This window comes from Dryobates pubescens, chromosome 11 (assembly GCF_014839835.1).
Source record: "Dryobates pubescens isolate bDryPub1 chromosome 11, bDryPub1.pri, whole genome shotgun sequence".
Lineage (NCBI taxonomy): Eukaryota > Metazoa > Chordata > Aves > Piciformes > Picidae > Dryobates > Dryobates pubescens.
Window position 1 is genome coordinate 11,665,958 of NC_071622.1, and position 16,438 is coordinate 11,682,395.

The 16,438-nt window shown below is 42.0% G+C and overlaps 1 protein-coding gene across 3 annotated transcripts in view; it reads right to left on the bottom strand.

Annotated features, from left to right (window-relative positions):
* The window catches only part of RALGPS2 (Ral GEF with PH domain and SH3 binding motif 2), a 116,435-nt gene extending 100,720 nt beyond the window's left edge, over positions 1-15,715 (bottom strand). For 2 of the 3 annotated variants that reach the window (XM_054165538.1, XM_054165536.1), the window contains exon 1: positions 15,559-15,715. The gene's annotated coding sequence lies outside the window, so the exon portion shown is untranslated. The other variant, XM_054165539.1, reaches the window with a different exon arrangement.
* Between the last annotated feature and the right edge of the window lie 723 nt (positions 15,716-16,438).

Here is a 16,438-nt window from a genome sequence, read left to right on the forward strand (position 1 = left end):
AGAGTATCCAATTTCTACAAGCAAGCAATACAGAAATGAGTTATTCATCCATCTAAACATCCACATGTTTCCTGTATTTTTAACTCCCTTTGGAAGAACATCAGTAAATCAGGCATTTAACAAGTGAGCAGGTAAAGAGTCAAATACCAATAGTTTAAAATTCAGTATTTTTCTTCGCTCAAGTCTAGCCAGTAACTGCTGATCACCAAGTATCTGCCTAAAAACACAACACAGAAACTGAACAAATCCAAAGCAATTCACACAAATCTAGGCCTCAAGGAACCAAATGGTTGTTGGAACCTTATTTTAAATATTCAAGAATGAACAGATAAATCTATCGAGGATTTGTCAGCTGGTCAAACTGGATGCCAAAGCCCTACTCAACACCCCTGAAACTGGAGAACAAACATATGTCTGCTTCAACTGACACAATTTAGAGTGAACACCTTCATGAAGAACAGTAGATTTCGAAGACTGACTTCTTGTTATCAAAACAGAAGCTTAGAGCAGATTGCACAGAAATCGTGTCTCTTTAGATACTCGTATACCCACCTTACTTCTTGTGCATTAACAACAGTTGAATCACCAGAAAAACTAAATGGACTTTCAGGTAAATGAGAGCCCTGCTGGAACTCTAAGCCATCTATCTACATTATTGATGAAAGGATCTGTTGCAGAAGGAATGACATAATAAATACCTACAGAGTTTGCAGAACTTTTCTAACTGATGCAGAATACAGTGTTTTCCAGAGTACATAAAAAAGACACTGAGGTGTAGCTTGGGCACTAACTTCAAGAGTATAAATGGCAAAGCATAAGAACAAACCATGCAAAAACACATGTATACCCCTAATGGTAATAAAAGCAAGCCTCAAATTCTTGCTGCAAAATGGAAAAGGACAAACTGAAGGTGAAAGACTAATGATAAAATTCTTCACAGCACACCAGCCAACTTTAAGCAAGGATCAAGGAAACCAAATTTGTTTGTGAGCTTCAAATGAGAAATGCAAAATCATTAATTACTAAAAAGGTGCTGCTATTATTTTGGTTTATGAAGGATTTAGTGACAATATGAAAAAGTCAGAACAGCAGAACACAAACCTGGACACAGTTTCTTTGTATTAAAGAAGGCACAAGATGCACATGCACCCATGATGCCAATTGATCTGCATGGTCTTGATAGGCACAGAAATAGGGTAGACAAGCTAAGTGAGAACATCAAAACATGTCCAAAGCAGGGAAAAATGTTTTCTTCCAGATCTCACAGAAAGCATGGGGAAGTCTGCAATTTGTGTATGCCTTTAAAAGCATGCCAGTTGCTGACAGAATAACAGCATTTGCTGGCCTTGTCAGTACTTAGGAGTCAAGTCCAGCTCATTTACCCCACACAAGGACTCCAGATTTTTAAGGTTATTTCAGCACTATGGCCTCAGAAGAGTAAGTTCACAAGTGATACCCTATCCAAATTCTATTTGGCTATTTGAGATATTCAGTGGATAACTGGATAATTATTACTTAAATATCTCCATCGTATCAAAAGCAACTGTGTCCATTTCTGCCAAATTAACGGATGCGTGCATTAAAAAATTAAGTGCAGATACGTGCAAGCTGAAAACTTGGGTTCAAGAGCAGTGGCAGAGAGAAAGCCTATGCACAACACTGCTTCAATAGACATCTGGAGGACAATGGTGATTTGAATGCAAATCTACTGTTTTACAGCAGATAAAACTATTTCTTCTGGAGCAAATCATGCAGTTTAATAGTTCATTTAACAAACAAGAACATTTCGTTTATCTTTGTGTTCATCTTTTAACTGATAAAAAGGAAATCTAGAATGCTATAATGCAAAGTCCACACCACAAGATGGCAGGGTATCAGAACTAGGAATACAAAAACCATTGTTATAGGACAATTCAGTGATGTTAACTGTATCTTTAAAAAGCTCACAGACTGGCACCTTGAAAACAATCTGCTACAAACTGCTACTTCTGTGAGTTCTAACAGCTGAAATCTCTAATCTTAGCACACTGATTAGAAAATGCTTCACTATCCTTCCTCTGATCACTAAACCCATACCAGCTAAAACAATGAAGCAGTGCAAGTCTTGGAAGAATAACAGCACAAAAGCACACATTCTAAAACACCTACCAGGTAAGGTAATTGTCCTCTGGCAATTTCTGGTAGGAAACTTTGCAGGAGTTTTGCCCTAAATTTTGCACAGGAGTGTTTTGGTGCTTTGGTTTTTGTTTGTTTGTGTTTCCCACCCCCACAGGGAGGGGATTTTCTGGCTCAGACTAATCAATAGCACTGGCTTACACTTAAGCAACAGAGATTAGCCGTTCTGGACAAAGCAATGAAAGCTAATTCTTCACCTCAGCTAAATGAAAATACAGCACGTCAGACCCTGCCATGACCTGCACTGAAGTCTCAAGAACTTTAGTTAAAAAGAAATAAAATCCAGCCACCTAAATAAATACACAGCTTGGCCCAGATGAGCAGTTTTGCTGTCACATCAAGATTCCCCCCAAACAGGAGGAAAACCACCAAAAAAAGGCCATGAATAATACTGAGAACTAAAAAGGTCTGAGGAATCAGTAGCCTAAGTTATAATTTGGATGAGGATTTGATGTTGCTTCATCATTATTGACATTAAACTGTCCTTGTCCTGGGGGTACAAGGAAATCTGTCAACATAAGAAATGTAGGACAATGCACACCACATAGGGAGTAGCCTTGCTTGAAGCAACAACAAACAACATTATGAAAAAGTTTTGCTGGGAAACTGAGCTGGGATTGCTAGACAGGGAACCCAGTTGCTAGCAACACATTTTGCTGCCCTGTGGAGGCAGAACATAGCCCATGGCCTCCAGCCAGAGAACTCTGTTGTGTAGAATTGTGTGCTTCTAAATTCTGTGCCATTTAAGTATTTCTAGTGTCAGATTATTGCAAGCTTAAGACAAATTACCTTGTCAAGGCAACACTGCAGCAAAGAGTGAATTTATTCCTGGTTCAAAAATTGTGTAAATTTGCAATTCCAGAAGGAGTTGATTAATAAGATTAAAATATCTTATTAATATAAAACAGATTAAAATACATTATAGAGTAGTGTTTCAAATGGTTCTATTAATAAACTGCCTTTGCCATATCCTGAGAAAGTGTGGACTAGATGACATTCAGGTGTCCCCCCCTAAATTATTCTGATTATCTGCTTAAAGAAAACAGGAGAGGCATTAACTATGCAATTAAAACTGTGCAGGTTCAGAAAGAAAGAAGTAAATCTAAATATATTGATCAATCAGAATCAAACCTCACAATCTACTTCACTTCTTGCTTTCTTGACACTGTGAATTTTAGGTATATTTGTCAGATTCCAAAAGGAGTGACTACAACATTATTTAAAAAGCTTGAGATCTGTTTGAACATGTCTTAATCTCTCCTTATTTCCTTCTAGGAAGGTTTGATAAAATCTGGCTTCAAGACTCCAGCGAAAACCTTCTACGTCATAACAAATACAAAGAAGGTCCTGCAGAACAGTCACAGAAATGTATTTCTAAATGCATCGCTTCAGGCAATCAATGTATAGCATATTCCCCTAGCTAGGAAGAGCAATGGATACTCAGAGCCCAGATGAAGATGTTATTCATGTGGCCTCCTCCCTCCTACATTAACGAGCACCAGAGGCAGATCATCAACCATTTTTTCCTTTTTGAAAAACCATCAGAGAAAAGCAAGATGGTAAAAAATGCAATACACAGATACAGAGGTGACAAACCTGTGGGCCACATAAATGGGAAAGAAAAGGTGTGACCTCTCATGTTGTGGAATCCAGTGATCAAGAAAGAGCAATCAGCTGGGTTATCGCAGGGGGCAGAAGCAAACAGAGAATGTGCACTCATTTCTCCTAGCCCTGCTAGATCTTTGGCAAAAGGTTTCATTGTGTTTTGATACTTAGTGATACTGCAACATTTCAGGGTGTCACCACCATGGGAGATTCAACTGATGCCTGCCCATGAGGATTTGGAACAGCTGAACTACAAATAATGGAATGAAAGAAACGAACACACAAATACATCTTTCTATAGTTTTAAAAAAATACATATTTTTAACTAAATAAAGATCTTTCAGTGTTGGTTTAAAGCCAAGATCATCCATATTACTGGAAAGCAAACAAACAAACAAAAACCCAACAAAATTCATTTCCCCATTCTATACTACCAGGAAATGAGTTGTCCCCCTGCTAAAACAGTAATTCAAAAGCCAATACCTTGGTTGCACCTTGAAATCACTTTCATTTTTGAGTTAGTTTCATATTCAGCTTGCCAAGTTGGGGAAGGTTCATTTTGGACGTGAATGTTACTTAAACAAAGAGAGTCAGCCACATCATAAACAGAGTATTGGTGCCTTATTGTTGAAATACCACTGAAGTCACTAGCCACATTGTGGGTAATTGTGTTTTTGGCAGGTGGCATAACTTTTGAAACAATTTTATCACTTAAAAGCTAAGATGTTTTAATGAGATACACAAACCTATCTTCCACTACCTCCAAGACAACCGAGAAAAACAACCTCAGCAAAACCAGCAAACACAACTAGCAATTTAAATGTAATATTCATGTAGTGATTTACAGGATCTTTCCAACTAAAGAATCTATTTTTTCCACAAAGTAGGGTTTTCCAGCTGGGTTATGTGTGGCTAATAAACACCCTAAATCTGACAGAGCTATCAAATAGCAGCAGCAGGGCGGCTCTACCACAGAGAGTGCTGCAGAAACTAGCTCCCTCACTGAGGAATGAAGCAAACTCAACATTTTTCACTCCAGGACCCAACAGCACACTCAACTCAGCCATGCCCTCCCCCCCAAAAGAACAATTTGCATCTCCACAGCCTAGTTGAGACCCCTTTTTGTATTAGAAGATTTCTTTTCTAATTTTGAGGACTGATACATTAAAAAACACCAGCCTCCACTGCATTAGAGAAGATACCACTCATGAATTCCAAAAGACTGCAGTTTTCCTTCTGTAAGCAAAGCACTTCTACCAGCTTTAAGAGAGTCATAAAGCCAGACAAAGCTGCAAAAAATACAGATCAGGATCAGCCAGTCGAATGATAAGATCATAGGAACACGCCCTACTGCCCCAGGGAAAAAAAAAGATATCCAATTCCATTAATGACCCAGAATGTAATAGGGAAAGATGACACCAGAGAAAGACTGGCAACAAAAACTTCAGCTGCTGAAGCCCATCACTTCTCCTTATCCTCCCTCCCTCAAACAAGTAAAATCAAGACAATATCCATGATATTCAGTACCAGCCCACACAGAAATCTGACACCTAAGAGCAACCCAGAAACTCCAGCACATACCAAGACAGCAAGGGAAGTCTGTCTTTTCTTCCTGTTCCCTGGAGAGATCTCACTCTTGTCCATGTGTCCTTTAACTCCCTTACCACCTGATTCTGTTTTCCAGTTAAGACTATCATTTCATAGAAAGAGAAGAAGTAGTAGTAGGTAAAACCATGGATTTTTTTTTTTTTAAGCCATGAAAGTAAGAGCTAGGAGGTTTTTAAGAAAATAGGTACAGCTGAAATCATTGCTCTCAGCTTTTTTACTATGTACCTTTATTTACAAATAAGTGAGGGATTTACCAAAAGGTTTGTGAGCACAATACCTAAGCAAGACATCTTTGACATTAGCTACTTGCATTATTTATTAAACAAGCTCCCCTTTTTAGCAGTATCACTTGACAGAGCCTAACTAGACTTCTATGCCTTTCTAACTTAGTATAACACAAACACAATAGACCTGTGAACTATATTACTATGTATATCTGCACAACAGCTTTCACATTTTCCTAAGCTATCCTTTGTAAAAGGCGTTTTGGCCTCAGCAATACCCTTTCAATTAATGTCTTCATTGGCTTATAATTTGAGTTACGTAATTCAGATCAAGAACTATTTATTCCTCAACAAAACTCTGTCAGCCTCAAATCATTAGCACATACACCTTTGTTAGTTTAAGTCTAAATTGGTTTAAGAATTCATACCCATTTTGCATACATAAGCACATGCTGTAAATGCACAACTTTGTTCCCACATTCCTGGGTGTTTCGGTTTTCTCTTGTAAACTGATCAAACTGAAGGCACACCCTAGAGTTTCACAGGACAAAATAAACCAAGATTTTTGGTCATTTTCTCTGGATACGCCAGCATAATGTCACCCTGAATACTTAAAAGCTTCCTATTGTACATGGTAAAAATAATTCAGAATCATGTAACAATAAATAAGCCTGTAATTCTTTTCCCTCTCCTCCTCATAAGGAAATTAACACAAAAAAAAACCCCAAAGGAGTTCTGATTGCTGGTCTCTGACAGAGCTTTCACACATCTCTCTTCAACAAACCCATGTCCCTGAATACCAGTATGTATGAATACTTTTAAGAGAAGTTAAATTACCTTATCTGGAACATGAACCAGGTCCTAATGAAAAAGCCTTTCCACTGCTGACAGCTTCAGAAAAGAGCCAAGATTGACTTTTCACAAGTATTAAACACAAGTCACAGCATGAAACACAGTCTGAGTTCTGTCATCACACAGACCCTATCCACATTAAAAGAGAAGTCAGCAAGCTAATTAAGTACAAGGGCAAGCCATCACATGCTGACATTGAGGATGCCTATCTGCAAGCAGGCTCTAAAACATACGAGCTGCTGTTCTTCAAAGGTAAAGAAATACTGTACTTCAAAAGCAGTTTTTCCACTTCTTTATAAAGAACACTGTACATCTGGCACACACCTTAAGTGAAAACAGTATCACACTTGCCTTTTTGTTGATCTCTTGATTACCATTTGGTTAACATTCCTTTAGTAGAATTAAGAGTGGACACTTCGAACACTTTAATAGGTATTGCTAGTACAGCTAAACAATTTCCACAAATGAGAACTTTCTGCCAGCACAGCCAAACTTACACAAGTGTATAAAACAACAACACAACACCAAACAAACCACAAACCCAAACCACTCAAAGAATTAGTTTCATACTGTGATTAGATTTGGTACCTTTAGAATATTTGGAGCAAAGACCTTTGTCCAATGTAGCACAACATGTACTCATTTAATGTAACATTAAACATTGTCGGTCAGTGTGTCTGGAAATGCCATGTACTAGACTGTATCAGAAAGAAAGTACTTGCCCACTAGAGTAAGGAGAAAAGCACTTTTTGCAAGCCATGCCACTACCAAAAACCATTATCAAAGAGTTATCTGGCAAAATCTGCTCAAAAAGACAGAATAGGTCCAGTCTGGGAGGAAAAAGAAACAATAAAGGAGGATTAGAAAAAAATATCTATCATCAGTAGGGCAATTGACCAAAGGGTGGCTGGCCCAGCACTTTTCCAACAGGAAGCAGCAAAACCATTTGTACTACAGAGGGAAGAGTATTTGCTGTTACCACACACATAAAATGGAAAACAGCTTCATTACAAACTGCATGCCTGACACCACACATGCATGGCATATCAGAAAGTCATAATAATAAAGCCTTATTAGCCTAAATAAAACCTAAGTAGTGTTCGTCCTCATCCTATCTTATGGCAGACCTGCAAGGCCCAGGTTTTATCTGACTCAACAAACATCTCAAGTTTCAGTTTGGTCACTGTCCACCACATTCTTGGTTCTCAGAAGCACAGGATTAGTGTAGCTATGAAATCATCTTGCTAAGCCCTCTGTAATTTTGCACTCTGAGCTCCAGAAGATACTTGAAGATCACCTCAACTGCATGAGAGTACCGAACTCAATAAATTCTACTCTCCTTATTCCTCTCCAACAAAGTTTGATCAATATCAGTGTTATTTAAAAGGCACTTACCAGACAAGCCCAGGAACTAGCACCCAAACTGGTCAGTCTAAAGGTACATAACTACTGTTCCAAAAATAGATGAGGTAGCTAACTCTACTCAGGTGTACTTACCAACAGAGCACATAGGAAAACTGTCTGGTAATCAAAGAGAAGGCTGCTGGTAGAGTGGTCTGGACTTGTTAGCAACAGCAGCACAGTTCAGGTGCCCTTTAACCACACAGAGAAAGTTAATTAGGTGACAGAGTGGAAATACAATGATGAGTCATCCACTTCACCATGTTTTATCAATACACCTCATGATACTAGAGTTACTAATTAGTGACAACACAGAACTGAAGCGTAATGGGAAAGAAGTCCCAATCTCTGGGACATTTTTTCTTTTACAGACTTGGCACTTCAACAATTTATGTGCATTTTGAAATCCAAACTGTACACCCAAGAAACTATGTGACGCTGCCAGCATTCTAATGCTTTACACAAGTAAGCTGATTGTAGATGCTTTTGGAATCTCCAAAAATACTTTACAGGCTCCTGGATTACTTTCTCCTTCATCAGACAAAGGGCTGTTTTACAAAGTTTCCAGTAACACCATCATCATTCCCAACTCACTGCATCAGCCTACTGTAAAAGATGTTAAGTTTAAACTGTTAAGGTTAGCTCCATGAAAAAGGTCTTTTCAGAGGTGTCTAAAGGATCATATAATGTCTCAAATATTGCTGCCTGAAACCTGAAACCAAGAAGTTTTTCCCAAGTTTCTGACATGCAGACCCAGCTAGGGATTCAGGATCGAGTTGAGTTTGTGCTCTGACACCAGAAATAAGCATGTCTCAAGCTCAGCTAGAACCAAAGGAACAACTTAATTGCTCTGAGGGAACTCTGATTTTGTAGTTGTCAGACATCCCCACGACTAATTGCTCTTTTTCATTCCTTTCTCTGCCATGACATCAGCACAACATTTTGTATGGCTGAAGAACAATCAGTTTGAGAAAGCTATAGAACTGAAAAATAAGGCATGAAAAAATAAAAAGCTTAATTTCTTATCTGTGTCAGCTCCCTGATGCAGTTCACACTACCAGTATTTCTGCCAAAGCAGCGTGGGAAGTGAGCAGGCATAAATAAGCTGCCCCACTGCATGCAGGGTCACAACCCAATCCAATTACAAACCCATCTAAATCAGTTACAACTGTGGAGGACCTCAACTTTATCAGGCAAGTAACAGAATTAAACAGCAAGCAGAAGATCAAACTAAAAACTTGGCAATAAAGCATGAGGACTAGAAACACAAGCTTTTGAAGAGTTTATACACTGGAGTTTTATATGGAACTAACAAGCCACAAGCCCACCTGTGCTTCCTTGCCTCTTAAGACAGAAATTCATCCTTGATGCTTACAAAGAAAATCTTAGTAAATTTACTTTCAGCTTTTTGTTGGAGGCTTCTGCCTGCCTATCATTAATGTGAGTGGGCTGCATCATAGCAGAAAATGCACTTTGTACCAGTCCTGTTTATTCACTTACTGGTCCAACTCCAGTCACTCTGTGACATCATACCACTTACCCTAAATCTAAATGAAAATATAATACTATAGTTTAGACATTTATCGCAAATTCTAGGCACCTTAATAATGTGCTAAAAGCAATTCAATTTACAAATGGCATTAAAATCACTTTTCCAGGAGCTGTGCCAGTTTCATCCAGCCACTATTATCTAAGAAATATCCCTCCAACTTTTAAAAAGAGATCAATATTCCTCTTCCCCCAGCATGATCAATCTGAGCTCATCTCAATGAGGAGAGCAAATTCCATCCTCTCAAAGCTGCCCCTTAATGAATAATGAGGGAGGCACAAATCAAACAGCTTTTAATGCCATACTACTAAAGCAATGGTACAGAGAGTTGATAGCCAGTCCTAGGTCACTTCAAACTTAATTGATTGCTGTCAATAACACAGTTCCATTAAAGAGAAAAAGAGGTAACACATACATATCCCAAAGCATCAATGCTACTGAGACAGCTCCAAAGCTAGCAAAACCCTCTGCACCACATTTCTTCTCCAAATCACTTCAAAATGGACTCACAGCATGAAAGCCAGATATCTCAAGCTTCTCCTTCGCAGCCTCTTTTGCACTTCTCTGCCACTCTGACCACTTCAGCGCTTACTTCAGCAATACAACCGGTGTAAGTGAAGAGATTCATAAGCTGCAAAAACTACTAAATCAGGCCAACCACTTTTTGGCAGAGGACCTCACAGCAAGCTTAACCATCAGTCTCCCTCTCTGGCATTTCTGCTTATCCCCAGGCACGCTGTTCTTCCTTCCTTACCTGATCCAGGGTTTCCCAAAGTTACATTTCATTGCTTGCACTAGCAATTGCCATAACAATCTCGGACCAATGGGAGAAGGACAGAGGTGACTTCCAGACAAATTCCAGTCAGTTCTAATCAGGTCAAGAGGTCTCAATCTTCTAGCCAGAGATTTAAAAAAACTGATTTCACTGCTTCAATATGATTGCTAAGAACAACTAATAAATTCGAGTCACCAGAGGGCACTAACACTTCTACCTAATGGCAAAAGCACTCCTTCAATTAGGAAGGTTGATAATTACATCCACATCATCATGTATATTTTATCTGGATTGAACTTCAGCCAGCTTGTTCTAATCCATGTTCAAATCTCAACTACATGCTGATGAGACATTGAGCTACACTAACTGTTGTGGTCACACTTGAAATGTATGGGGGAGGCTTACAGCCACCCCAGATAGACCAAAGAAAACAGACCAGGCACATACTTGTCCCAGTTCACTCACAATCCAACTATGAAAAGTATCTGGATGTAGACACAGAGATGAAATTCTATAACAGGCATCAAGGTCACAAGTCCAGCACCTCAAACACCTCAGAATAACTAACTATTCTTAAGAGTTTGCACCCAAGATGAATCCTACCATAAGGGACTGCAAGAACTATCTGCCTCCAAGAGAAAGTGTAAGATTTCCATTTAACTACCACGTAGCAACAGATGCATTACTCTCACATTTGGCATCAAATCAACTACCATATTACATGCTTAATCTTTAACAAAGGAGGGTGCTCTTCACCACCACGAAAGAGGCAGGCTTTTAAACCACAAGTGTGATACGCATGAAGGGCTGACATGAGCATTTCTTGCTGTTCTGACCCAGCAACTCATGAGCCTCTTAGTGTCAGGCAGTGAGGTGCACTGCAGCACATCCAGAGACTTTCTAGAGCAAGAAACCTTGACTTGGTGATGCAACCAACAGAGATACAAAAATCCAAACCAGCTTGACTGGTGCAGCCCTAGGGATACATGGGCAAGGCTTCTGGGACTTGCAAGGTACACAGCTTTTTTCCCCCAGCATTATTGCACTGCAGTTCTACTTAAGCTGTCATTCTTGTAGGTAGGACCGTAAGGCAACAGAGGCAGAGAAGGGAAATGGGAATCATATCCTTACTTAGGGAAAAGCACACACGCAACACAGAGGCTGTCACTTCTCTGGACTGAGGTTACAGCAAAGGAAAAAGTTACACTGACAACAAAGCTGGGACGGCAAGAATTCCAAGAGCATTCTCAAGTTAACTCCAAAGGTTCAAGGAAAACACCATTTGTGTCATTTGTCAGTCTGCAACCCATCTGGAAGCCTGGAGGGAGTTTGGAAAGGACCAGCTGTGAGTGTACTAGAGCTGCACCACCTCAGAACAGCGAGCCCAAGAGAAAAAAAACATTAGCCTTTCATGCGTATCAGGAACATTGTATTTTAAAGTATTTAGTACTAGCCCACTGGATTTTCCAGTATTCTCTTTTGCTATACTGTGTGTTCATATATAATTATGTATTCAGTGAACAGGTCAGTTTTTCCAGACAGACTCTCCTATAAACTGACACATAGCTAGGAAACAGTCTCCTCCTCCATCAGCAACCAAACAAGCTCAGCATCCATTATCTACACCATGCTAACTTTTGAAAGCCACAGCAAGAAGCTCCAGTGTTCAGACCATACCATGATGCTGAATATATCCTCCTCTGCTGCGACTTCAGGCCACCCTCTCCTTTTTAACCCTACTTTCTTCACTTTATACAGGTCCTCCTGACTGTACAGAGCAGCTACCACCAGTTCAGGCCAATGCCTAGACTGGGTGCACTCTTTATCTGACATACCACCACCACTTCAACTCCACTTTCAGATTCAGATTGCATAGAGTTGTCCCTTTCTGCTCAGCACAATACTGGGTAGTACTAGATTGCCCGCAGAAAGTGTTCCAGTGCCACTTTCCCTGGAGTTCTACAAGGTCTTTAAGGATCTTTGTAAAGAAAAAAAGAGTTGCAGTCACATATGCATGTTCTACAGGACCAAGCATACAGGGCATCTACTCAAAGCACCCAACTGGAATATTAAGACTCTCTTTCCTTCAGCTTCACCTTGTAAGGTGATAAATAGACAAAACATTAAGTCCACATGTCTATTCATAAATAGACAAAACATGAAGCCCACAAAGCTTCTGTTCATGCAATAAATACTACACACATTGCAATATTAAGAGAATTTCTACTGCAGCAGTTCCAGGTATTTAAATGTAAAGGTGATAAAGAGAAATGTTTTCTCATGCCTTGGAAAATGCATTTTAAACTATCTTTTCCAGCAAAGGCCATAAAACAACACTTGAATCAGAAATACACTATGCCTTTGATGTCTTCTGTTTTGACAAAATGCAACCAATTACACTCCCCACTCCTACAGGAAGTTTTCAACTTTATTATTTATTGAATGAAAGGAGGAGCCCAAATGACTGAGCTCTCAACAAATACAGAAGAAACTATTAATCCCTAAACTCAGTGAAAGAAAAAAAATAGGGGAAGAAACTGTTTAAGATGGAGGAGTGCCCTTATCAACTCATCATGTTCAAAGATGTCAAGCAGAATATCACCTTTCTAAAGTTTCAAACACATTTCTTACAAACACAGTGAATTTTAAAATCAAAGTTTATACAACCAACTGAAGTTAAAGAGTTAGCACTGTGTCTTCATTGCTCACTGGTGCTGAGCATCATCAAGATCAACAAAATATTGGGATTTTCAGTCCACACAGTCACCAGCAAGATGTAAATGTGAAAAGGAAAAAAAAGCTCTCCAAAAATTGTCCACAACACATTTCGGGGGGGGGGGGAGGCGGGAAAACCCCAGTAGAATAATCTCACGAAATGGTTGTTGGTTTGGGGGGGGGGGTTCCCTCCATTAGACTGAAGAACTAAACATTTCTCATAAAAATCCAGCAAAATAAATTACAAGGTGGAATATTTCACAAGGGAGTTAACAGAAGCCAAATGACTGCTCTACATCTTCCACACGTTTTTGTAAGCGACTGCTCGTCCCCCGTCTCAGCCATGCCACACTAGCATTTCAGTGCAGAACACATCTCCATCCGTGTTGGAATATTTAATTGGAGACCAGCAGGAAGGCTTCTTCACACGCAGCCCAAATTCTGAACACAGATGTCACCAGAGGGCACTCTTTCAATTCAAGTGATCCAGCTTCAGCAAACTCCTGAGCAAGACTGCAGACAACCCACATGCAGGGATGCACAGAGGCTGTACAAAGCAGTAGTTTTGCTCCTGCAAGAGATCTCCTTTAAAAAAGGGAAACCCTAAATCACAAAACCACCAAAATTAAATGAAATTTAATTATTTATCCCAGAAACATTAAGTATTTTTCAAAGTAACTACAGGCACTGCTAGTAAAGAACACAAGCAATTATCAACTTTAATACTGTGGTACTTGATGGTGCCAATTAATTCATTAGCACCCGTGTGCTATTTCACAGAAGCAGGGCTCAAGACAGTACAGATCATGTAAAGGTGCCTATGGAAGTCCTCTGGCTATATTATCACAGATACTAAACTTTATAGTAATACATGAAAAAATGCCTCCACACTGTCAAGAGAAAGCTCTGGAAAACAATGGGGGTTTCGGCTCCTGACTGCTCTGTACTACTTGTTGTTTAAGTGGATAAAAAAATTAAACCATTTGCATGCAGATAATAAAAAGCAGCAGTAGTGTCAGTAGTTTCCAACCTTTGGTCCACGTATTATTTCTAAAGGCCTGCTGAGAACTAATAAAAATTTTAAAAACAAACAAACAAAACCAGCAACAACAAAAAATATAAAAACAACAGCTGGTGAGGTGCAGATCATAAAAAGAAAATGCACACAACCAGTAAAATCATGATAGAGAGGTGTATACATATATATACATAAACAAAGGTTGCAAACAACTGATGTGAACAGAAAAATAAGCTCATTTTGCTGAGAAACAAAACACTGCCACAATGCTACTAAAATGAAGTCAGCTGCAGAGATAGGTAGTGATAAGAAACAAAAAAAAAAGACAAAATAATCATTGTACATCCTAGGACATTTTCCAGTCTTGAGAGAAACTCAAAACCTGTAGCCTACAAAACATGTGATTGCCTGCTTATCCACCTATCCCACCGGAAAAGAAAGAAGTCTCCATCTCTTCCAGCTATCTGTGGTAGCAAAGTCCTTTCGTTTGCATAGAAACAGAAAGGGGGGAGGAAATAAGACCCGCGCAAAAGCACCTTGTGCCAGCGTAAGGCTCTCTCAACAGATAAACACACCCACAGAATTTCACCAGGCCAGTAATGCACAGGAACAAGTTACTTCAAACTACTACCTATCATCACCACTCATCCTGGTTTAAAATATATCAACGTAATTGCTTTTCCAGAGTATGCTGCCAGGAAAAAAACTATGCCAAACGCTCCCGATGTCAAATAAACAGCACCTAGTTGTCCACCTTCTGAAGCAGATCCCTATCTACTGCAGGGCAATGCACTGACCCGTAACGTCCCTCCAGCCGGTGTCGTGCTGCCCTGCACTTCTTGTCACGGTAGCTCGGCCCCCCGCCACGGGAAGGTGCCCCAGCCCCGGGGAAGGGCTGGTTGGATAGCGGTATCTCACGGTATCTCACAGGCACAGCCGCCGCGCCACCCCCGCCGCCCCGGCCTCCCTCAGGCCCCACCGCAGCGCGGAGCCCGGCGACCCACACGGCTCTGCCCATCCACATACACACAAACAACCCAGACTACGGCTACTCCCGCGGGGCCTCTCTGGACAGCAAGTGGGGGTTGCTTCTCCCCATGTCCAGGCCACAAACTGCTCTCCGGCCCCTCACGCATGTAGCAGGGTGGGAAATCAATGACTGGAGGCGCACTCCGGGCTGGCTCCACAGCCACGCATCCCTCCATCTTGACCGGGGGCCCCAGGCAGCGCCGTCGCCCTATACACACGCACAGACCCCGCACCCACTGACGGGGGAGAGGGCGCTGCCGAGACGCCGGCCCGATCCGCGGGGGACTGCGCCCCGTTCCCCGCGGCGTTCGTGTGAGGAAACGGGCGACAGGTGGGCGGCGGAGCTCTGGGCTCCGTGACGAGCCGGCCCGCAGCGGGGTGACGGGTGGGGGCCGGGACCCTCCCCGGATCTGGGAGGGGACCGCACGCCTCCAATCCCCGGCCGGCAGCCCTTCGGGCCCGGCGTGCGAGACGGGGTTAAGCCTCCTTTCCCTCCTCCTCCGAAGAGCCGGACAATAAGCCCCGCCACGAATCCCCGCGGAGGCAGGCGCCGCGGTTCCCTCCTCCTCCTCTTCTTCCTCCTCCTTCCCGCGACAGCCCAGCTCACCTGCGAGAGAGGGGGGGATGGATGAGCGAGGGGCGGGCGAGGACGGGGAAGCCGCTCCGGCTGCTGGAAGAGCTGCCGGGTTCCCCTCCGCCGGCGGTCGCTCACCGCCTCCGGGCCGTGCCGCCACACACACACATTCACTCACTCACTCACACACACACACTCACTCACACACACATACACACACACACACACACGCGGGATGGGAAGGGGGGGGGCGGGGGGGGGTGTCCCTCCGCCACCACCGAGCATGCGCATCAAGGCCCCCCCGCTCCTCGACCCGCCTCCTCCCGTGTGGCGGAGCGCCAGCGCCGGGCGCGCACTGCGCGTGCGCCCGCCTGAACGGCCCGGGAGCTCCCTTGCCGCTTACTCGGGAAAGGCCGTCGGGGCGGGTTGCTGTAGGGTCATCGAATCATTTCGGGTAGAAAAGACGTTAGGATCATCGAGTCCAAACGTTATCGAACTCTACCAAGGCTGTTACTAAGTCTGGTCTCTCAGCACCCTATCTCTGCGTGTTTTACACATCCCCAAGGATGGCGATTCAACCACCTTCCTGGGGAGGCTGTTCCAGGGTTTGAGAACGTTTTCTGTGAAGAAATTTGTCATGTCCAACATAAACCTCCCCTGGCACAACTTGATGCCATTTCTTCTTGTCCTCTCTCTTATTACTAGAGAGAAGAGACCAACATCCACCTCTTTCCAACTTCATTTCAGGGAGTTGCAGAGTCAGAAATCCCTCAGCCTCCTTTTCTCCAGACAACCACCCCAGTTCGCCCAGCCGCTTCTCACAGGACTTGCTACCTAAACCCTTTACCAGCTTCGTCTCCCTTCTCTGGACCCGTTTCTAGCACCACAATGTCCTTCTTAGAGAGAGGGCCCC